Source organism: Coccinella septempunctata, chromosome 6 (assembly GCF_907165205.1).
Source record: "Coccinella septempunctata chromosome 6, icCocSept1.1, whole genome shotgun sequence".
Taxonomy (NCBI): domain Eukaryota; kingdom Metazoa; phylum Arthropoda; class Insecta; order Coleoptera; family Coccinellidae; genus Coccinella; species Coccinella septempunctata.
Genome location: NC_058194.1, coordinates 29,180,787 through 29,204,347, shown reverse-complemented (window position 1 = coordinate 29,204,347; position 23,561 = coordinate 29,180,787). Strand labels below are relative to the sequence as shown.

Here is a 23,561-nt window from a genome sequence, read left to right as displayed (position 1 = left end):
AAAGGATCAATAAATCCCGAATCCACAATAGTGAAGATACTATTTTCAGTGCAAAATTACTTCTTGTTGTACACTGCCATTGTGCTTTAATATATTCGCTCCACAGTTGTCCTGTGAATAACGTGATACAACTCGATTGAAATGTTTGCAACTAACATAATCTGCCAATTTCCCTGCCAGAATCATTCGAAAACGGCCATAAAAATTCCAGGGTGTATATGGTATCTGAAAGCATGAATTGTACGAGCTGTTACTCATACTTATATTCATTCCGAGTCGAATAAACCGTGCGATAAAACTCCGACAGTAAAATAGGGAAACTTTTCTCCGTTTACTGAACGTAGCCGTCTTCTGCACTCTGGTTTCCCCGCCTTTATATTCGTGAAACTTCCATGTCATTTTCTTGTCATTTCTGCCTTTCAGTGTTCATTTACATTTGATGTTTTCGGCGGGTAATATCCGACTTGCGAATAATTAAATTAAATGTGAGGTAGGAGATGTTTCAGGCATCGCTAATATTCCTCTTGGTCTCTAATAATTCTTACATGGTTACCAAGAAATGAAAAGTCTGTCAGTATGAATCACAGTGCGTGTCTCTAACTTGAAATAAATTCAGCTACTCAAAGACAGTTTTCTTGTTGTGAATATGCTCGAATAGGTCGATAAAAGTATGTCCAATTGATCTCTCTTCGATGTAAGAAAATATTAGACTTCGATCTTGTAAACACTGAGCGATTCTGAGCTCAGTATGCCGTATGCAGTTCTCTTTGGTTGCTTTCATTCATTCATTCATTCATTCCTTCATTTATTGCTGTATGAATCTATAAAAAGACAACAAAAGATTAAAGGTGCGAACAGACTTGTAATTTTTTAGGGTTTATTGCGACTGTGTGTCCTCCTGTGACTGAAGAGACCCAACCGTGACTTGCAGATCCTTCCACACTCAGGGCATGGCTAGTCACCAACCAGATCTGGCCGCCGCTGTATCCTTCTCGAGTCTCCATTATAACTGAGTACCAAAGACCTCCACTGTGTCCTGTCTAACGCTAGTTGTTCCCAGTTATGATTGGCATTAACTGAATTTAGGGATTGATGTAGTATATCCTTAGACCGATTTTACTGGCCTCCTGGTTTTCGGGCTCGCTCTGTGAATTCGCCATACAGTGCTATTTTGTGTATTTTGTCTTGTGTCTTGCATCCTCAGAATGTGGCCGCTCCATCTGAGTCGGGCCCTCGTTACTTGAGTCACAATTGTTGTACAACTCGCGCGTTGCAAGACTTCGCATTCGAAACTTTGTGGAACCATCTGATGTGCATTATCTGTCTTAGATACCGTTGTTGCGTTTGTTCAAGCTGTTTAATATGTCACCTGTAGGGCGTCCAGCTTTCGCTTCCGTAAAGAAGCGTTGGGAGGACGACTGCTTTGTAAACAGCTGTCTTGGTCTTCAGATTGAGGTCGTGATTTTGAACCACTCTGTCCTTTAGATTCCAGAATGACCATTATGCCGAATTGATACAGTTGTGTATTTCCGTGTCTAGGTTAACCTTAGTATTTATGAAGCTTCCCAAGTATTGGAACTGCTCGACCTGTTCTAGAGTTTCATTCTCCAGGCTGTTTGAAGGCTTTCTGGAGAACTTACCAGTATTTTGGTTTTGTCGATATTGAGTCTTAGGCCTAAAGCTTCGTATATATGTTTATAGGTGTCCAGCATTATCTGTTCATAAGTAACAGGGATATACCGGATCATCACTATACTATGTATATGTCAAGTATTGTTGAACTTTTTCATCCCAGAGATTCACTCTTGAATTTCTTCCCTCCTGAATGTTTAACACCACAGTAGAGATTCCTACAAATTGAATTTCGTCGGTTCAGAAGTTCTGATAGAGCCAAACTCGGGAATCGCATTGCATTCAAGTAAAAAGTTTCCTTTCGTCCTTTGTCGTGGTCTATTCTTATTCATATTGCATTTTGTTCTGAAGGCGTAGACTTTCTCCAATTTGGAACTGTGGATAAAACAGCTTTATCGGCATGCCGTAGGTGTGCTTCCAGGCAACGTCTACAGGGTGATTCAAAACGAAAAGAAAATACAGAAATTCAGTGTTGAATCAATTTATGTATTAATTACCCGCTGAATCTTGACGTATTTTCAGGAAACACTCTCTATTCTTCCGAAGTGCCACTTCCTACTCACTGTTATATGACGTAAAATTCGAACGAGCGTAGATAAATCCTGAATGGTTTTGTTCCAGCCACTCTGAACCATATCTTCAGTTCGTATCTTGACGATTAGCTCCAGAACAATTCCTGACTTTGTTCCAGGAAACAATGAACCTAATTTAAGCCATTCGTTGTAACGAAATCGTACCGGTATAAAACTTTTTACGCCCATTTTATAGCGTCATCTTTGACGGGCAGTATACCAGCCACATCCGATATTTGAGATTAGGCGTTTTGTAGCACGCGTTTGAAATTTATCTTCCGGCACCACTGCCACTTATGCCTTTTATTCCACCCTGTTCTCCAAGTCTCCCGCGGAGCTGAATGCCTAATAAATTTTATGCGCAAAATTTTTATTTCCCTCGGCATAATCTGACGTCTAGGTTCGATTGTGAGCTGGTCTGTCTAGTGGTTGGTGGGGAATTTTTATAAGCGCTGCAGTTAGGTGGAAGTTCCACGAATGTGGAGTGAAAATATATCTCTTACGCATGAGAGATGAAAGATATTGGATTGAAAATTGTGTTAGAAGAGGATAATGGCAAATATACAGGGTGGGTATTTGACTCGTACGAATATTTCAACAGTAGATTCTTGAGGTCAAAAGAAAAACTTTTTTCCTACACCATTTTTTTTTATTCGGCCCTGAGAAAAAGATTTAGACATTTTAAGTTTCATAGTGAGCTGTGTCACCCCTGGAAAAACAGAATAACCCTCAGAATAACTAGCTGAATCTGTGACACAACACATCTGTGGATCATTCAAACAGAGTTGTATTCAGCCAAAGTACCCAATTTTTCAAATTTCACAGATACTTTTTGTATGGTTTTTCAACAGCCTGTATCTTTTAAACCGAGCCGATTCGGAAAAAATGGTAAGGGAAAAAAGGTTTCTTTCGACCTCAAGAATCTACTGTTAAAATATTCATACGAGCCAAATAACATTAACAAAATCAAGATTCCACCTCGTTAAGTATAAGTGTTCAGGCTTAAATAAGGAGTTTATCATTGAAAGTTCAGAGCATTAGCGAGCTGTTTTAAAGTCTGCTATGGGTTTGGTGAGCAGTGTAATTGCTGTGTCATTGCAGACTAGACAGTTTCAATATCAATCCCTTTGGTTAATACCATGCATTTATAAGGGCCGCTGACTACTCTGAACCGGTATGGATGAGCTTTAACGTCAATAAACATTAAATTGTCGCTGATGCTCCCGCAAACGGAAGAATAATAGGTTCTACAATCAAATCACGATACCTTGCCGCTGTTATGGTTGCGTTAATAAGTAAAAAATGATATTTGCGTGCATTAAAACACACACTGAGCCACTACCGAAAAAAACTGGCGTCATTTAACGGCCTACGCGGCTTCATGTACTGTCGGCGGTACGTGGCACTATATTCCGAAATTCATATAACATTTTTTTGGTTTTTCAAAAGCTTGTATCTTTTAAACCGAGCCGATTCGGAAAAAATGGTAAGGGGAAAAGACGTTTCTTTTGACCTCAAGAATCTACTGTGAAAATATTTATACGAGCCCAAAGACTGACCCTGTGTATGGTCTGTCTGAAATTGCAATACCACTAACAAAATCAAGATTCTACCTCGTTAAGTATAGGTACGTCTACAGGCTTAAATAAGGAGTTTATCATTGAAAGTTCAGAGCATTAGCGAGGTGTTTTAAAGTCTTCAGTGGGTTGGGTGAGCAGTGTAATTGCTGTGACATTGCAGACTAGATATTTTCAATACCAATCCATTTGGTTAATACCATGCATTTGTAAGCGGCCGCTGACTACTCTGAACCGGTGTGGATGAGCTTTTACGTCAATTAATATTGAATTGTCGCCGATGCTCTCGCAAACGGAATAATAAAAGGTTCTACAATCAAATCACGATACCTTACCGCTTTACGGTTGCGTTAATAAGTAGAACACGATTTGTGCTTTCATTAAAACACACACTGAGCTACTACCGAAAAGAATGGGCGTCATTTTACGGCCTACGCGGCTTTATGTACTGTCGGCAAGACGTGGCACTATTACCCTCTCAAAAAAAAAAATTATAGTTGCAAAATGGCGAAGGTTAGGTGAATCCGGCAGGTTTGATTCAAACCCAAGATAACCCCGAACTTATTTTTCATCCCCCGCGCAAATAAACCGCAAAAGGCCCATAAATCGCCACTGTCCGGATGAATATTCCGATTTCCGTTCTGTACGTGCCCGGATCATCAAATTTTTATGTGCTGACGCGGAATTGGAAGGCATAAAAAACACCGCCGACGGTATTTAGTCCTGCGGCGCGATACGCGAGGGGCCGTCGTTTCAATGGATGAGCGAGCCTCGTAAAATGATTACAGACACAATGGAAATCGACGGCGCTATCAATTTCCTACGGACCTCGAAGGTATAATAACTAATTGTGTAAACCCGTACAAGCGGGACGATGCTGTCGTAAACAAAACAACGAATGAAGCGGGCGCTGTCAAGTCCCGCTGCTGATAAAACGTGCGATTTACTTACGTCAGGCTGGGGCCACGCTACGTCCCGCGACACTGCCGTGTGTCACTCTGCGAGGCCACGTGATCAGGTGAAAACCACGTTTTCACTTTCAGCGATATACGAGGTAATGAGGTATTTATTTCCAGCCATTTTTTATGTGTGTCGCCCAGGGGAAATTTTGGAATTATCTTCTGGCGATGTAAAAACGGCAGTGGCAGTAAGTTGGTCAGCAAATCAGTCACACGCTGCTCTTAAAGGAAATCCAAGGGTTGTAATGAATATTCGGCGATAAACACCGAACGCATGACTAATAATTTTCTCCAAACAACTTTACTTATTTCATTTCATTTTGATCAACTTTAATTCACATTATTTCACTTCAATCCCCTATTCCAGTTTACTCTATTGCACTATATTCAGCTCTAGTCTACTCTATTGCACTCTATTCAACTGTAGTCCACTCTAATCTACTGTGGTCCACTTTACATTAGTCTTCTCTACTCTAATCCACTCTACAGCAGACTCCTCTACTCTAGTCTACTCTACTCTACTTTACTATACTTTAACCAACTCGAATCTACTGTACCCTACTCTACTGAAATCTACTTGGTTGTGTAATGAAGTTTAATTTCCTTTTTAGGAAAATTCACCCTTATTTCAGTGTTATATGATTATTTATTGTCTCGTTTTGGTTTCAATTAAAATACTTTTAATTCCAATTCAGGATTCTGTTTTTATTCCTTTTTCATTTCTGAAAAACGATGTGGAACCGTGAAAAACATCATGAATTTGGAGATGAAAGTGTTTTTGTTCATTAGCGCTGACAAGCCAGAGTCAAAACATTATCATCGACGCGAATTTCACCGATTTTAGGCAGATGAGGGACATACATACACCCCACACCGGTGTAGTATTCATTCTAATTTCAATTTATTCATTCATTCATTGCTGTATCCCGTTACCGGGAATAAATCTACAAAAAGACAAAAAAGAACAAAACGGTGGGAATAGACTTATAATTTTTAAGGGCAAATTATGACTTTGTGCCCTCCCGTGACTAAAGAGACCCAACCGTGACCTACAGATCCTTCCACATCCCGGCATGGATATTCACCAATCACCAACCAGATCTGGCCGCAGCTGTATATTTCTCGAGTCTCCATTATAACTGTGTATCAAAGACCTCCAATGTGATCTGTCTAACGCTAGTTGTTCCCAGTTACGATTGGTGTTAACCGATTTTAGAGATTCGTGCAGTATATCCTTAAACCGCTTATACTGGCCTCCTAGTTTCCGAGCTCCCTCTGTGAATTCGCTATTTTGGGGAGTCTTGTGTTTTGCATCCTCAGAATATGGCCGCTCCATCTGAGTCGGGCCCTCGTTACTTGAGTCTCAATTGTTATACAACTCAAGCGCTGCAGAACTTCTGAATTTCAAACTTGGTGGAACCATTTGATGTGCATTATTTGTCTCAGATAACGTTGTTGCGTTTGTTCAAGCTGTTTAATATGTCGCCTGTAGGGCGTCCAGCTTTCGCTTACGTAAAGAAACGTTGGGAGGACCACTGCTTTGTAAGCAGCAGTTTACAGCTGTTTACAATTTCAATTAATCCTATGTTGTACGTTAGATACCGATTCTGGTTACCTCAGCTTCTACCCTTTCCCATCCTCTGCCATAATTTGTGTTCTACCCTTACTGATAGTACGATTAGGTTCTTTCGTTTGCATAAAAAGTGTAGCACTTTTCTACACTCGATTTTAGTATTCGTTTGCTGATTGAATTTACACCAGTGTAGATGAGGTGTAGTTTATCTACATCTCCTTTTGACTATGTGTAGATAAACTACACTTCCTCTACACTGGTGTAAATCAAATCGAGTGTAGAAAAGTGCTACACTTTTTATGCAAACGAAAGGACCTATTTTCTGCTTGTGTGAAAACCCCGGGGGGAACAGAAAGCACTCAGCGGTCAGAGATAGACTTACAAATATTTCAAAAAGAGTTGATAAGGTAAGAGTGAATAATCCAAAAACCTCAAAAAGAGTCAGATAAAGCAAGATTTCCGACAGGCACAGGAAATCGAGTGGATTCACTGCCACGAAACTGACTTTCCACTTCGTTATCGTCATCCTACATAGTTCCATTCTACTGATACTGTTTGTTCACGCAACAGGCCATCATTCCATCAAGTCGACCGTACAAACATCGCAAATGGCAATAATTGTCAACGATCATTAGCCGTCGACAATGAGGGCGTCCCATTAATCAGGACCGTGCCGAATTCGACGGTCATCTTGAACGCCAATTGCGGAATTTAAGATACACATTGACACTGGCCCGGGCGGTATTAAAGGGCGTCCATGTATCAACAGCCTTCCACAATAGACGGAATTGGTATTCGCTGCAATTTGCAATGCAAATCGTGGCCTTAGATCCCGACTAAATGCGGCTCAAAGTGGACGCGGACCCTGACTAGCGTGCAATCAACAGCGATTAAACAGAAATTTGGGATTGTTCTGTGAAGCTATAATGAATAAATATGCGCCCGATCTCCATCTTGTTGGCTCGACGTAGGGGGTTGCTAACCCGACTATCATAAGATTGCAAATTGCGAATAAACTCGTCGAATTCCATTATGTCAACCTATTTCGTGAATAGAGCTGGATGGAATGGAGTCTGGTAAACTGAACAGTGCAGTTTTTCCTTTTGAAATCACACAGAGGGTATGTTCTTAAATTCAAGGACTCAGTTACCATATCAGTACATATTTTTGCAATGGTAGATACATCTATCTAGTAGTAGACATCATCTCTTCAACAAATTTATACCTAGGGCTGTTATGATATGTTTTAATTCAAATGTATGATATATTACAAAACTCATGATGTTTCATAGATAGCTTTCTGCTTATGCAAAGACTGAATAGAATAAAAACAGATTGTGTCCGATCGTGAATGTTAGCTTGATTCGGGGTTGTCAGGCGTTTTTGTCCCAGTGGCTAGCGACACCTTGCGAGCGGGAAAAAGATGTCTTGGTCTGCCAATCTTCACAACAATAATAATATAATCGTCAGACGTGCCAAAAGTTTACTCGTAAAACTGAAGATATGTTGAAATCATCTACTAATTAAACCAGAGTGCCTTAAGAACCAGATATTCTGAGGTAGTTTGTCAAGTGGAAGGTCAAAGAGAAGCTCTACTTGTCCCTTCGCTAAGGGACAATGTCTAAAACACCGACCAAGCAATCCATGCCCTTCTTGCATGACAGTTGTTACGTCAAATGTCACAATCCCGCAACTAATCCTCAGCAAACGTCAAACATACAACATTGAAACCACCCCAGCACCCCTAAATCAGTGTCGTATCACATCCTGCGCATATTTCAACCGCGTATTGAATTATGGGAATACTTTGGGTTAATACCACTTCCTACCAACGGTGAGCGACGTAGCCTCAGCAGTAAATCATCCCCGTTTCATGACAAGCCGACGATAATTCGCTAAGAGACATATGGAAAGAGCACAATGCACATCGGACTACAAATTACCGAAGAGAGAATTGACATTGCATTATTCATCAGGTTTGCAGACTTGTACTTGAACATCGCCGGAGGACTACATTTCCGACAGCGTCAGTCTTCTGCTGGTAAATTGGATGGGAATTGATAGCCGATGAATTTCAATGCGGTGCTGTTATTCTGAGTCGTTTCCTCCTGGGATTCGGAACTGTTTAGGCTCGATGTTATTACCATTGTATGGATGGCATGAATGATGCATGGCTAATTTGGGGAAGAATGGATGTGGGGGTTATGGGAAGGGGTGATGATTGATCGATTCGTCGATTGGAACTTGATGATACTATTCTCAGTTTTGATGAGCTTTCGCGAGTTCTGGTGATGCATTTACTTTCCGGAGTAACTGATGGAGTTTTCAGTGAAAGTTGCCAGTATTTGGTCAACGTTAGAGGAGAATACAATCGATCAAAACTGAAAAAAAGATGGAAAAGAAGGTGAATCGAAAGTAATATCCGAAGCAGACTATGGAACAAATGCAACATCAAACACAATCTCGATTTCCAATGAAAACCCCGTTTGCACAGTTTCCCTCTTACGGTATTTCGGAATATCATGCTAATAAACTTGGGAATTGAACTGGGGAGAATTTCAGTGAATCCAATATGAAATGTATCCCATTCTTGTCGTTGTTTATATGTTTTACCTAAACAGAGTGGATGGCATGATTTGATTTCGAATATAAATATTGAATGAGGGAAACGAACGATTTTGTCCATTTGGAATTTTCATCTTGACGTAGAAACGAGGCATTCTGGTCTTGGAATCTTCGATGGATGGAAAACCGAATTTTCAGTTATCCGTTTCTTGAACAGTGTGGCATAACAACGGTCATTTCCATTGATCCCGATGTGAGAAAATTAGACCTCCAATGTGGAAAGTTAAGTTCTTGGAAAGATTCAGTAAACAATCTCGAACATAAACTTTCCATTGAGATGAAACGTCATGATTACTCCGGATAATGATGATTAATTATTAAATGGAGACAGATCTCATTCACAGCAGGCGCAGCTTTAAGAAATCCGGAATAACAGAGATCCTGGAACTTTCTGGATTAGAAGTTCTGGTCTGGTGAAAGAACACATCCGTAGAGCGAAGTTCAGAAGAGTTTTTGTTCGAATTAACTTAACTTAGTTGGGAAAGCTGAATAGCATGCAAAGGGGATCAATATATTGGATGAGTAGTAAGTAAAGCAAACGATTCATACCTTTTTACAGACTATTTTGGTCGATTTTTGGCAGTAAGCAAATTTTCATGCGTATTTAAGGAGTTGGTTTTGTACTCTCTAAAATATTGGAAGAAAGTTGAGATTTATTGAAGGAAAACGCTAATTTTTTGTGCAAGGAATCAACAGTACCCTGTTTCTTGTACTTTCGTTGCTGATTAAATTGGAGAACTTGATGAATTCAAATTTTTACTTTGTTTGTGTATTTTGGGTTAAACGACCTACACTTCAGTATTTATTTATGCTTCTTTTTCATCGAAAACATTCCGTTTTCGAAAGGAAAGTTTCTGATGATGAATGAAAGAACATATCAATGGTATGTTCGTTTATTTTTGTAATTGTGAATTTTACTTTTAATCAATTGGTGAATTGATACCTTGTCTGAAAGGCTTGCTTTTGATAACCCTTGAGAAGCATCAATCACTCCTGGACTTTATGTCATTGACATTGAAATCCATTAAAAGAAGTAAAAATTCTAATTCGATAAGTAACCAAAGGAGAAAAAGAGCTCTTATATCTCCTACAATAGGCATTGTGAACCATAAACCATGGGTGATTTGTCTGAGTGTTGAGTTATGTAGATCTAACCATGAAACACCCAGTATACCTACAATCTTCTTGATGTTTTCATCTTCCGTCCGAAGGAAACCCTTCTCAATGGCCATAAATGTTATTGGCGCGTGTCTGTGCATCAGATACAAAGCTCCAATCTGTTCTTCGAGGGATTCTTTTCACAATATGTCCCTATTGAAATGTGAGCTAGGGACGGCCGAGATGCCAGCGTGCTTGCGGCCAAGACTTGGGGCACAGCCCGGAGTCAATATCCTATATAAACGAGCTTTTAGTGTTTGCATTTGTCGAACGACTCCCAGAGAGTTGAGTTGCCTCCAGAATGACCGCCCCTAGGCTGCGCGATTCCATAAGACACTGCCGGGTTAATGTTTTGAATAAGGCGGAGAAATTACCTTTTTACTGACCTGTGTTATGGCTAGGGGTGGCCAAATTTCGTCACCCGAATGCATAAAGTTTACAGGGTGAGTCTTTGACTTGTACAAATATTTTAACAGTCATCATCATCACTGCTGTATCTCGTTACCGGGAATAAATCTACAAAAAGACCAAAAAAATTGAAGGTGCGAACAGACTTGTAATTTCTTAGGGCTAATTACGACTGTGGGCCCTCCTGTGACTAAAGAGACCCAACCGTGACCTGCAGATCCTTCCACAATCAAGGCATGGATAGTCACCAACCAGATTTGGCTGCCGCTTTATCCTTCTCGAGTCTCCATTATAACTGTGTACCAAAGACCTCCACTGTGACCTGTCCAACGCTAGTTGTTCCCAGTTATGATTGGCATTAACAGATTTTAGGGATTGATGTAGTATATACTTAAACCGCTTATACTGGTCTCCTGGTTTTCGGGCTTGTGGCAGTCTTGTGCCTTCCATCCTCAGAATGTGGCCGCTCCATCTGAGTCGGGCCCTCGTTACTTGAGTCTCAATTGTTGTACAACTCGTGCGTTGTAAGACTTCAGCATTTTAAACTTTGTGGAACCATCTGATGTGCATTATCTGTCTTAGATAACGTTGTTGCGTTTGTTCAAGCTGTTTAATATTTCGCCTGTAGGGCGTCCAGCTTTCGCTTCCGTAAAGAAGCATTGGGAGGACGACTGCTTTCTAAACAGCTGTCTTGGTCTTCAGATATTTATGAAGCTTCTCAAGTATTTGAACTGCTCGACCTGTTCTAGAGTTTCATTCTCCAATCTGATATGTGTTTGAAGGCTTTCTGGTGAACTTACTAGGATTTTGGTTTTGTCAATATTGAGTCTAAGGCCTAAAGCTTCTTATATATTTTTATAGGTGTCCAGCATTATCTGTAGAACCTCTGGGCTGCTAGCTTCAAGTGCGCAGTCGTCTGCATATTGAAGTTCCGTGATAAACTTTGAACGGGTTTTTGCTCTGAGGCGCTTCAGGTTAAATAGACCTCCACCAAATCTGAATCTTATTCCAACACCTCTTACAGGCATACTCATGTCAGCAATTAACGAGACAGCTATGGCGAAAATATTGAACAGTAAAGGCGCTAACACGCAGCCTTGTTTTATTCCAGAGTTGGTTAGGAAATGGTCGGTTTTAGAGCCCTTATGTTGTATTCTAGTAGTGTTGTTGGTATGAAGGCTTTTACACACTGCTAACAATTTTTCAGGTACTCCAAGGCGTCCCATGATTTTCCACAGCGCTCTTCGATTCACCGAGTCGAAGGCCTTACTTAAATCGATGTAGGCTGTATAGATCCTCGATTGTTGTTCACGGGCCTTCTCTTGCAGCTGTAAACAGTATATTCTTGAGGTCAGAAGAAACACTTTTTTCCTATATCATTATTTCCAATTCGGCCATTATGAGTTATTAAAATATTCTTACGAGTCAAAGACTCACCCTGTATTTACGTTATAAGATCGTCATCTGCCATTTAGATTGCTTCCTTTATTATCGGGCTTACATAAACCACCTCGTCCTACCTTATTCCCAATTTTGTCATCTTTCCTTGAAGGAAGATTGGAGGGGTGGAAATAAATTAAAGATTATCTGCTTCCGTCACAGCCATTTGGGCTTGTAGACGGAGCCGAAGTCATAATGTCGATACCAGTTGACACATCAGCGTCTAAAAACTGCCCCCTCACGATAGGTTATTAAATACCATCTCCAGAACTTTTCATATAAGGCACGGCTGACGCACGTTCCCCGAAAAATACCAAGTGCCTCGTCGACGTACGGCATTCTGATGGCTTAATTCAGCCGAGCCAACCTGGATTATCGTGATATTGATTCAACCGCCCCCAGCTGTGCGCTTGGCTGTTTGACAATTTTATTCGACTTAGTTTTTCTGTTCACCGACATCTCCATCAATTTCGTCACTTGCTTTTCATCATGCAGTTCCTAGAGATTCTTTCGAATAAAATCTATAATACTCGGTGTTCTGTTTTCTATGACATTCTATGTCTTTCTGTTTACAGGGTGGTCCAGCGAAAACTTGAAATAGAGTGTTACAAACTTTTACAATCCAAAAACAATGAAGAAATGGCAACAAGAGACAGATCCTAGAACCTGTTCCTCGTTCCAGATCTCAGTGTAAGCAGAGGAAAAATGTCAACGGGGTACCATACATATCTTAGTATGATTCATTCATTGCTGTATCCCGTTATCGAGAATAAATCTACGAAAAGACTCAAAAACTGAACTATCTGTGTGATCAAACTATAATTTCTTAGGGCTATTTGCGACTGTGTGCCCTCCTTCTACTGAAGAGATCCAACCGTGACCTACAGATCCTTCCACACTCCGGGCATGGATGATCACCAACCAGATCTGGCCGCCGCTGTATTCTTCTCGAGTCTCCATTATAACTGTGGACCAAAGACATCCACTGTGATCTGTATAACGCTAGTTGTTTCCACTTATGATTGGCATTAACTGATTTTAGGGATTGATGCAGTATTTCCTTAAACCGCTTATACTGTCCTCCTGGTTTCCGGACTCCCTCTGTCAATTTGCCATACAGAGCTACTTTTGGGAGTCCTGTGCCTTGCATTCTCAGAATGTGGCCGCTCCATCTGAGTCGGGCCCTCGTTACATGAGTCTCAATTGTTATACAACTCGCGCGCTGCAAGACTTCTGCATTTGAAACTTTGTGGAACCACCTGATGCGCATTATTTGTCTTACGGCCGTTTTCAATAAACCTACCTATTCATAGTTTCACTTACTGACGATTGGTAACCATTGGAAACCATTCTAAAATATATCTACAGATAGATCAAAGAAACGAAATCCCATGCATTTTCTATATTCAGTAACTGAAACAATGGATAAATAGGATTATTGAAAACGGCAGTTAGATGACGTTGTTGCGTTTGTTCAAGCTGTTTAATATGTTGCCTGTAGGGTGTCCAGCTTTTGCTTCCGTAAAGAAGCGTTTGGAGGACCACTGCTTTGTAAACAGCTGTCTTGGTCTTCAGATTGAGGTCGTGATTATGAAACAGTCTATCCTTTAGCTTCCAGAATGTCAGTGATGCCGAATTGATACGGTTGTGTATTTCCGTGTTCAGGTTAGCCCTAGTATTTATGAAGTATTTGAACTGCTCGACCTGTTCTAGAGTTTCATCCTCTAGGCTGATATCTGTTTGAAGGCTTTCTGGCGGACTTACCAGGGTTTTGGTTTTGTCAATATTGAGTCTAAGCTTCGTATGATATATGAAAACATAGATAACAACCCCAGAAAAAACTCTCTGTCTGCTCGTATAAGTCTAATGATAACGAATATGTGTAAGGAAAAAACTGAAATTATTATATTGAAGGATATCTTCTTCATACGACAAATTCCAAAAACTTCTGGCTGACGAAGTGAGAATAACCTGAAAACAAGAAAGAAAGAAAAAACGATAGGGGTATTGGTTTTTATATTTCTCATTGAATAATTTTGAAATTTATAACCCATCTCAAAAAAGAATCGGTCACCAAACGAACGCCTTCGAAACCACCCTGAAATTTATATTTTCTAATTCTTTACCAAGTAGTCTTTAATTTCTTTTACTGTGTCACACTAACATCTTGGACTATCAACAGCATTCCACCTAAAGAGCATGGTTTTACACCGACCATGGGCCTGTTTTAGTGGTTGTTCGATTCTTTCCAGATAACTGAGCTGCGTCATGGTAGCGAAACACCCACATTATTTGCAGTGAAAATGATATAAATCAGACAATGCAGTTGAGCTATGACATCAAAGCAAACCGCCAACCCCGTTCAAAGAACAATCACATTCGTTCAATCAATACGTTAAAAATGATCCATGTACGTTGGAAATTGTGGTTTTACATACGCTGAATCTATCGCTATAACGAACCGTCCACAAAGGCTAGGAAAAATTCACAAATTCGTGAATTTCGATATGAAACCTCTCCTATTGCGAGTTATGCCGGAACAAACTGATAATTAACGAATGCATAGTGAAGCTTAGCGGAATGGAAATTACACCTCGCATAACGAGCCAGGAATTTTTCCAATATCGCAACGTTATTTACACGTCGCAGCATGGTGGGCGAAACTAAACAAAATGCTAATCAGTGGGAAGTATCGATGGAGCTGGAATTTCCAGATCTGGCCGCTGCTGATGTTAGTGTTCCCCGTGGTGCTATAATCGGATGGTAATAACGACTGGGAAAATGTAGCGAGTGGTCTTCTTCGCTTGTTAAAAGCGCCAGCTGGTGATAACGTCTACGCTGATTTCGTTGAAATGCCCCCCGATTTGATCGTTCCGAGAGGTCTTAATACGAAAGGTTCAACCTTATGTACCATGCGATTTTCCTAATCACGCCATTAATGTTTCTGAAGGAATTAGCTCTAATATCCCCGGGAAAGGAGGAATCTGGATAAATTATTGATAGTGGTTAGGAATACACTACTCAACAATCGGAAATACTCCTTGATTGACGAAAATGATGTATTTTTCATGAAATATCTTTGAAACGTCACATTTGAAATAACCATTTCAACCGTTTAAGTACTTAAAAATAAAAAATAAAAATGGGTATTTGAAATTTAGAGCGTTTCGTTTCTATTGCACAAATTGGCAACATCGACTGAAATATGCGTTGGTAATAAAGGAAAACAAATACACAATCTTGATGAGATAGACAAAGATGGCTGTCTATGAAGTCTGCGACGAACGAGGAAGGTCGTAAAATTTTATGGGATTTTTATGACCGCTTGCTCTTGAGGCTGGCCAGTGAGTACGCGCCTTATGATGGCTGTTATTTTATAACCAAGCTGTTATTTTATAAACAAGCCATTCTTCCTTTTATTTTCTAGTAGGCGCTGTTGTCGAATCGTAAACTAGAAACGAAGCGTTTTAAATTTTAAAACCTCATATTTGAAGAATGATTTTGAATAGTTTCCGCGGTTCATTTGAAAAAATCACGAATGAAACTCATAATAATTCAGTTTAAACTTGCATATGCATATATAACCCAAATTGAAGAGAATTCCCCATTGTTGGGAATCACTGAACTACCATCAATTAATTGGAATTTCAGGACAAATTCGTCTAAATATTAAACAAGGCGTTAGACAGCTGACCCAGATTGTTATTCGGTTATTTCAAGGGAGACAGTTGTCTAGAGATCTCTGCTCAGAAATGCTCTATACAATTAATGTCTGGAGAGCGAGCTGGCCAGTCTATCCTTTTAATATTATGAGCATGAGCTTCCAGGGCTTCATTATTCAAGCGATTACGGTTTCCGCCTCAAATGTAACATCTCTGGAATTCTCAAAGATTTTCGAACTAATGAAAAAACAACAACCAATAAAAATCGTCTTTCGTGAAAAAAAACGATCAGAACTCACCGAAATTTTTATTGTAACCCACGGATCATTTTGCATTAAACAGGGTGATCCAACACCTCGATTTTCCGAGTTTAAAATGTGGAAAATTGCTCAATTTCTAAGCAAAAAACCAAAAATCTTGAAAATAAGTTGGGCGCTATCTAATGAATATTTGAACGTTTCGTGAAATAAAAGTTTTCCTCATATTTTCTCGTACAATGCGCAGTTTTCGAGTAATTTGATGTTCAAAAATCAGAAAGTATCTGTGAATTTAGAAAACTTGGATACTTTGGCTTGAGACAACTGTGTTTAAAAGATCCACAGATGTGTGGTGTCACAGATTTAGCTTGTTATTCTGAGGGGAATTTCGTTTCTCAGGGTTGGCATAGCTCATTATGAAAACTTGAAATGGCTATATCTTTTTATCAGGGCCGAATCGGGAATAATAGAATGAGAAAAAAGTTTTTCTTTTAACCTCAAGAATCCACTGTTGAAATATTGTACGAGTCAAAGTCTCAATTTTCAGTTCTGTGATTGACATACAGAAATTATTGCAGATCTTCTGTGACCAGCTATTAAGTACCGTCTGGACTTTCAAAGCCTACTGGGATCTCGATAATTCTTGCTCTTTTCTGACCCAAAAATTCGAAATTTTCGTAATCGATTTCATTTTCTAATGTGAAAGCCTTATGAATATCAGGAGACTACAATTCTAAGAACAAATATGACAGAACAGAATCTAAATAATCTACAATCTTCATTTTAGTCCCATTTAATCCAACATGTTCGAAAACACTAAATTTCTGATACAAACATTCACACGATTTTTGGGAGATTTGAATTTTTGGATTTCTGCCTTTTAATGGTCTAGGACTGTCTTGGATGCCCTAAAGTACCAAGGAACTGACTATTTCAAACGCCCAAAACGTAAAAATAAAATATTATAAAATATCAAACAAAAACAACAGTAGAAATATAAATGACTTCAAATAACCTTCCTTTGAAACATTGTTTCAATAAAGCTAATTACTACTACTACTACTACTAACAACCTACATTCTTTCAAGAAAACTCATTAAAAGATGATTAATAAATGAAAAAAATAAAATAAATGCATAGTAAACAAAAGAGTTAATGAAATTGAAAAAAAATTATGTTCGAACATAAAAACGAAAATAATTGGTGTAAGGAAAATTCAGCAAGAGGGAGAATGCATAGAGTATTTCATTTATTTGGTGAACTTTAAGACATGAGTGCTTTTTTTATTATTTCATTGGACATTATTATATATGACTCATTTCGTGCAGCTCATTAAAAGGTTTATTTTCGTGAATAATGAACCAGAAAGATAAACAATACCCATAACCAGACCTGACAAGCGAATAATCCCGTGTCAAAACAATAAAGGGCTCATTTTCTCTGGCTTCAATCGCGATGCGAGTTTTTGTCTATCCACAATTCGAATCTCCTACGTTCAGAATCCGAGGGCCCAGACATTTAATATCCATTACAAGGATGGCCAGTATAAATCGGAATTAAAACTTAAATTAGCAAACTTTTACTGGGAGCCTTTGTTTACATATGTTTTATCTGGGGATGCAGAACGTGGGGGGATTAACGTGGTTGGTCCCAACTCCGGCGCACTTTTTATTGCTCTTGTACACAGTTTTGCACTCCATTATCGCCGTGCATAGAATCGAAATCGGTTGAGTTGTGACCGTATCCAATGCCACCTCACTCAGGCAGGAAAAACTCAACAGTTTTCAGACGGAAGCGAGTTTTATTTCGTGAAATGTAACGAACACTGAGAAAGAAAGAGTACTCTTTCGAAAATGGCGTCCACGTTATCCATATTTTATTCCTTCGATAACAGTACAGAAATTGGACATTGCCAAGCCAATAGAGCGGAATGCTTAGGATTACAGACATGCAGTTGTAAAAATTCAATATTTTCAGCAATTTCCATCCAAAAATTCGAAGTTGTATTGGGTTAGTTCAGCCAGAAAAGAAGAACTGGACATGAGCTGATTTTTTGGTGATAGATTGTTTCTTTGCGAATAGAAAAAAACTCATTTCAACCATCTACCGTGAACAGTTTAGTTTTCACGGTTTTTTCCGCGGAGGTCCAAAATTTCCGATTTCCATCCACCATAACTTGAAAATCAATCCTTTCAGCAAAATTCTGTTTGCATATTCGTCATCTACGCCCTCGATTCAGTAAATACTCCAATTTTTGTGGAAATCGAAAAAATATGGAAAAAAGATTGCAATTTTTCGAAAAATATTTTTGGTCTCTGATCAAAACCAAATTTATACTGTACACTAATTCGAGGGCGTAGAACACGAATATGCGAACAGATATTTAAAAAAAAATTAGTTTTCAAGTTATGGTCGATAGAAAAATTTGGGACCTTCGCGGAAAAAATTATAAAAACTGAACTGTTCGCAGAAGATAAATGGAATGGAATTTTTTTCAATCGCAATGAACCAATCTATTACCCAAAAAATCAGCTTATGTCAAGTGCCTTTTTTCTGGCTGCTACAGCTCCTCAAAGTTGACCAATTTTCTCGAAATTTTGCACTAAAAGATATTTATTTCCCAAAATACCGATGCTACGAAAAATCTGATATCATATTCGTTATCTTCGACCTCGAATTAGTAAGTAAAATGACCTGGGTCGTTATAGCTAATTGAATAAATTTTTTTTGGATTTTTTGGTGGAGTGGGCAGCAGACGACATTCTTCTAAATCAATTTTTTTTTTATTTTTTGAACGATAGCAACTAGGCTCATGACACTTACTCATTAAAGATCGTAGATCACGAATATGCAATCAGATTTTTTGTAGGTTCAGTACTTTGGGAAATAAATCACTTTTGGTGGAAAATTTCGAAAAAATAGGTCAACTTTGAGAAGCTGCAGCAGCCAGACAAAAGAGACTGGACATGAGCTGGTTTTTTTATGATAGATTGGTTCTTTGCGAATAGAAAAAACCAGCTTTCATTCATCTACCGTGAACAGTTTAGATTTTATGATTTTTTCCGCGAAGGCTCAAAATTTACGATTTTCTATGGACCATATCTTGAAAATTAATCCTTTCAGCCAAATTCCGTTTGCATATTCTTAATCTACGTCCTCGATTTAGTGAATACTCCAATTTTTGTGGAAATCGGAGAGATCGAAAATTTTTCGAAAAATATTTTTGATCTCCGATCAAAACCAAATTGATACTGTACGCTTATTCGAGGGCGTAGAACACGAATATGCAAACAGATATTTTGAAAAAAATTTATTTTTCAAGTTATGGTTGATAGAAATCTGAAATTTTGGACCTTCGCGGAAAAAATCATAAAAACTAAACTGTTCGGGGTAAATGACTGAAACATGGTTTTTTATATTCGCAAAGAACTAGAGTATCACCAAAAAAATCAGCTCATGTCCAGTGCTTTTCTTCTGGATGCACTGGCTGTAACTCGAATAAGCTGGTAAAACCTAACACCGCAGTTCCATACTTTCCCTTCTAGAAGCGTAGGGTTTTCATACACCGAATTTCTGCATTGACTAACGACGTCCACAGGCTCTAAACTTACATTTTAATCAGCGAAATTGCAAACATGACTCGGTGAAATATGATTCTTCGAACGGAACAGGCACTTTGCAAAACTTTCACGTACGCAACTCAAGTCTGAACGAAGTTATAAAACATAATTTAAATACCTTGTTTGTCGACTTGAAACGACAACATTGTGTTGTGTCACTTATAATTTAATATAAGAGTCATTTATCTTCCGTACGCCGAAAATAATACGACGTAGCGTCGGAGTTTTGGGGCCTATGTACGAGCAGGCTGTCGTCGTGGGGGAAAGATATTTTTGGAGCGGGCAAAAGGCGAATTTCTATAGTTTCGGGAAAACTTTCAACCCAATTCAGATGAGCGAGTATTGTTGGAGATTCGGAGGGAATATAAGCGGAGTTCAAAGTTCCTCGGCGGATTAAGTATAAACGACACAAAACAGGTCGTATTTTTACCATCTCTTTCTAGATTTCTTTTCACGAGGATGTATTGATATCTAGTTAGCCTAGACCTATTCCATACATAAAAAAAATATTGCGTTACCATAGCAACGAACAATTACTCATTAGAAGTGTCAGGGTGAAGTTTGAGGTCAAAAAAGTTAACCAGAGTTACGCAATAAATTAAAAGAAAGAAGATGTTCACTGAAATTGTGAAAATCGAAGCCATCATCAAGTACCTGTATTTAAAAGGGTTAAGAGGTAAGGAGATTTACGAAGATATGCTTGATACCCTTGGTGATCAATGTCCTTCGTATGCGACCGTGAAAAATTGGACTGCAAGCTTCAAAAGAGGTAAATTTTCCATTGAAGTTGATGACCGATCAGGAAGGCCAGTTTCTGTGTCAGTCCCCGAAAATATCGATGCAGTTCATGACATGATTTTATCAGACCGTCGAAATGGGCTAAAACGGATATCTGGAGCACTGAATATTTCATACGAAGACGTTCATCATACAGTTCACGTCAATTTGGACATGGGAAAAGTTACTGCAAATGGATCCCCAAATGTTTGAATGTTGACGAAAAGCGTGCAAGGGTAGAAGCATCGCGTTCGATCTGTGCTCGATTTGAAAACGATGAAGACTTCTTAAACCGAATTGTTACTATGGATGGTACTTGGGTACATTTCTACGGTCCAGAAACAAAGCAACAATCGATGGAATGGCGACACTATGGTTCTCCAAGACCTAAGAAGTTTCGTTTCCAAAAATCTGCTGGAAAAGTTCTTGCTTCAGTTTTTTGGGATTGCCATGGAGAAATCATGATTGATTTTTTGGATAAGGGTAGAACAATAACCGAAGATTACTATTCGACATTACTGGCCATTCTACGGGAAACAATCAAAGAGAAAAGACGCGGCAAGCTATCCAAGGTGTTTTGTTTTTGCAGGACAATTCCACTACACACAAATCTCATGTTGCCATGCAAAAAATTCGTGATTTAGGGTTTTAAGTACTAGAACACCCCTCTCATTTACCAGATTTGGCTCCATCTGACTATCATCTCTTTCTTCAACTGAAAAAAAGTTTGAAAGGTCGTAAATTTTCTTCCAATGAGGAGGTAATAAAAGCTGTGGAGGTCTGGTTTGCCAAGGAAGAAGAAACATTTTTTTTGAAAGCTCTAGAGACGTTGTAGGTTAGCTGTGATGAATGTCTCCAATTAAGAGTAGAATATGTTGAGTAATGAAATATTTTGACATTGAAATTTTGTTTGGTTCTATAGTAGGCTAAGAATTCTTCAATATATCCTCGTAGAAGATACCATACTATAGATAACATAGAATGTTGATTGAAGATTGAATTAATTCTTCGTAAAAACATAACAGAATAGAAATAGTTTTGTGACGTGAGTGATGAGTGAAATCATGAAGAAGTAATTATTTTCATAATTTTGAATATTCAGTGCTCAATTCACGTGATATAAATTATTTATCCAGGCTTTGCTGAAAATGCATCAAATTTGCGATATTTTTGATAATGAACTCATCGATATGAATGTGATTATTCCCTTAAACCCTGTTATTACTACCGCATCACCAAATTCACAATTTAAATTCAAACATGAAATATTTCAATGGATTTCCCCTGTATAATTATCATAACGAAAATCGTTTCGAACTCAGCCGACCAACTAACCAACGTATATGGCGGTGGCCCACAGAATTCATCCCTCTATGATACACTATTCAGTTAGAATCCATATAACATTCGATTTTCATTATCTCCGAACGATTGTTCGGGAAATAATGGGCAAATTTTGGTACGAAAGACCTGGTTATGTCGCACTTTATGAAAATTATGCGGCCTGTACAGAGGGATCATTGTTCAAATATATTTGTTTTATTTCCGTTCTGAAATAGGGATAGATGTTATGTTCATATGATGAGATTTATCAGAATTGAGGACATAGTATTCATGGGGGAAACTGGTAAAAGTATCAAAGTGAATTTGAAGGTAATATTAAAAGAAATTCTGGGTACTTTCATTGTTTTCGTTCCACTTTCTGTCTCCATCTTTGTTTGAGATAAATCTAGACATTTTCTTGTACATATACAGGGTGAATCCTTGACTCGTACTAATATTCCAACAGTAGATTCTTGAGGTCAAAAGAAACACTTTTTTCCTACACAATTTTTTCCGATTCTGCCCTGATAAAAAGATATAGCTTTTCAAAGTTTTTATAATGAGGTGTGTCACCCGTGCAAGAATAAAATTACCTTCAAAATAACTAGATAAATCTGTGACACATCTGTGGATCTTTTAAGCAGAGTTGTATTCAGCCAATTTTTCAAATTTCACAGATACTGTTTAATTTTTGAACATTTTACAAAACGTCAATCAGTTTGTATAAACTTAAATTATGTTCGTCACATATTTTCCGAAGAGGTTCGACATTGTGATAAAATACGTAATAACAGAAACTTTTACGTAGAACGGGCAACATAGCGTTGATTTAAAACCAAAAAAGGTTTTGACAAGCGTCATAACCCCACATTTTCTTACTATACAGAGTGAAATGTGTCAAATTTCCATGGCCAACCGAGTGCTAAAATAAAAGTGAATGAAGTATACTCTCCATAGCATGTCCATCTGCCTACGAAACACAGAATGTTCACCGGTGCTAAATCTAATCTGTGTTCACCCCGTTCAGGGACGGGGGCCTCCTCTATTTCAATATAAATCCTCGCGTAACACTTCGAAATTATTACTTGAGAAAGTCCGAAAACATCCAAGCAGAACCTCCGTTCACTAATAACACTTGCAGAGTCAAGTCCTCGTTACGAGCTTATGGTTAGTGAGGTTAATGCGACACCCTCAAGTAACGAGATTAAACTTCGAGATAAATGGGTTACCGGTTTTATAAGGAAAGGCTGAATTTTAAATACAGAATTTGTTAAACAGTTTTAATTAAAGCCCGAATCCTTCGTTATATACCGGTGCTAGAGTGCACCTCCACCTTGACATTTTAATGCAAAATTAACACCAACCCGGGGCTTTGTCTTCATAAATGAAACTGTTGCACAGGGTGTACATAAGGCGCCACTTTTCTTGATAAAGATTAATTTGAAATATTACGCCGGAATTTTTCGTAACAGGCTTAGGTACGTATCTCCCGTTGAATAAATTTCTGCTCTTCCTAATTGAAAACATAAACTTGATCTAGGTGGGGCAAGGATGGAGCAGGTTGAGTTGTAGCATCTACATTTTCCTCAACTTTCAAGGGCGCAAAAATGAACGTATTTGAGGCATTCCCTTCCTGTTCAGTTTAAAGATTTGAACAAAGTGAAATCGGTTAATTTATAGTTTATCGCCCCCTCACCGATTTTCAAAATATTTTGCATGGTGATTCTACAATGAAATCCTTAACATATCAAGACAACAGAGGTACCAATCTCAAATTTATCACTTATTAGAGTAGATTCTGTTTCCAATACTCAGCTGAGAACCGATATAAACCATATATTATGTTATACCATCAAAATTCTTCAAGAATATCCACTTCTGAACCATGTAGTTTTATTGGTTGAATATTTTTACTCAAAAGAGTCCACTTCTCACAAGGGATGACAATTTCGATTTCATTTATTATGAATCCATCATC

At 38.6% G+C, this 23,561-nt stretch overlaps 1 protein-coding gene across 1 annotated transcript in view; it reads right to left on the bottom strand.

Annotated features, from left to right (window-relative positions):
• Nucleotides 1-23,561, bottom strand: part of LOC123315796 (Krueppel-like factor 13) — a 142,656-nt gene that overhangs the window by 7,864 nt on the left and 111,231 nt on the right. The gene's annotated exons all lie outside the window — the stretch shown is intronic.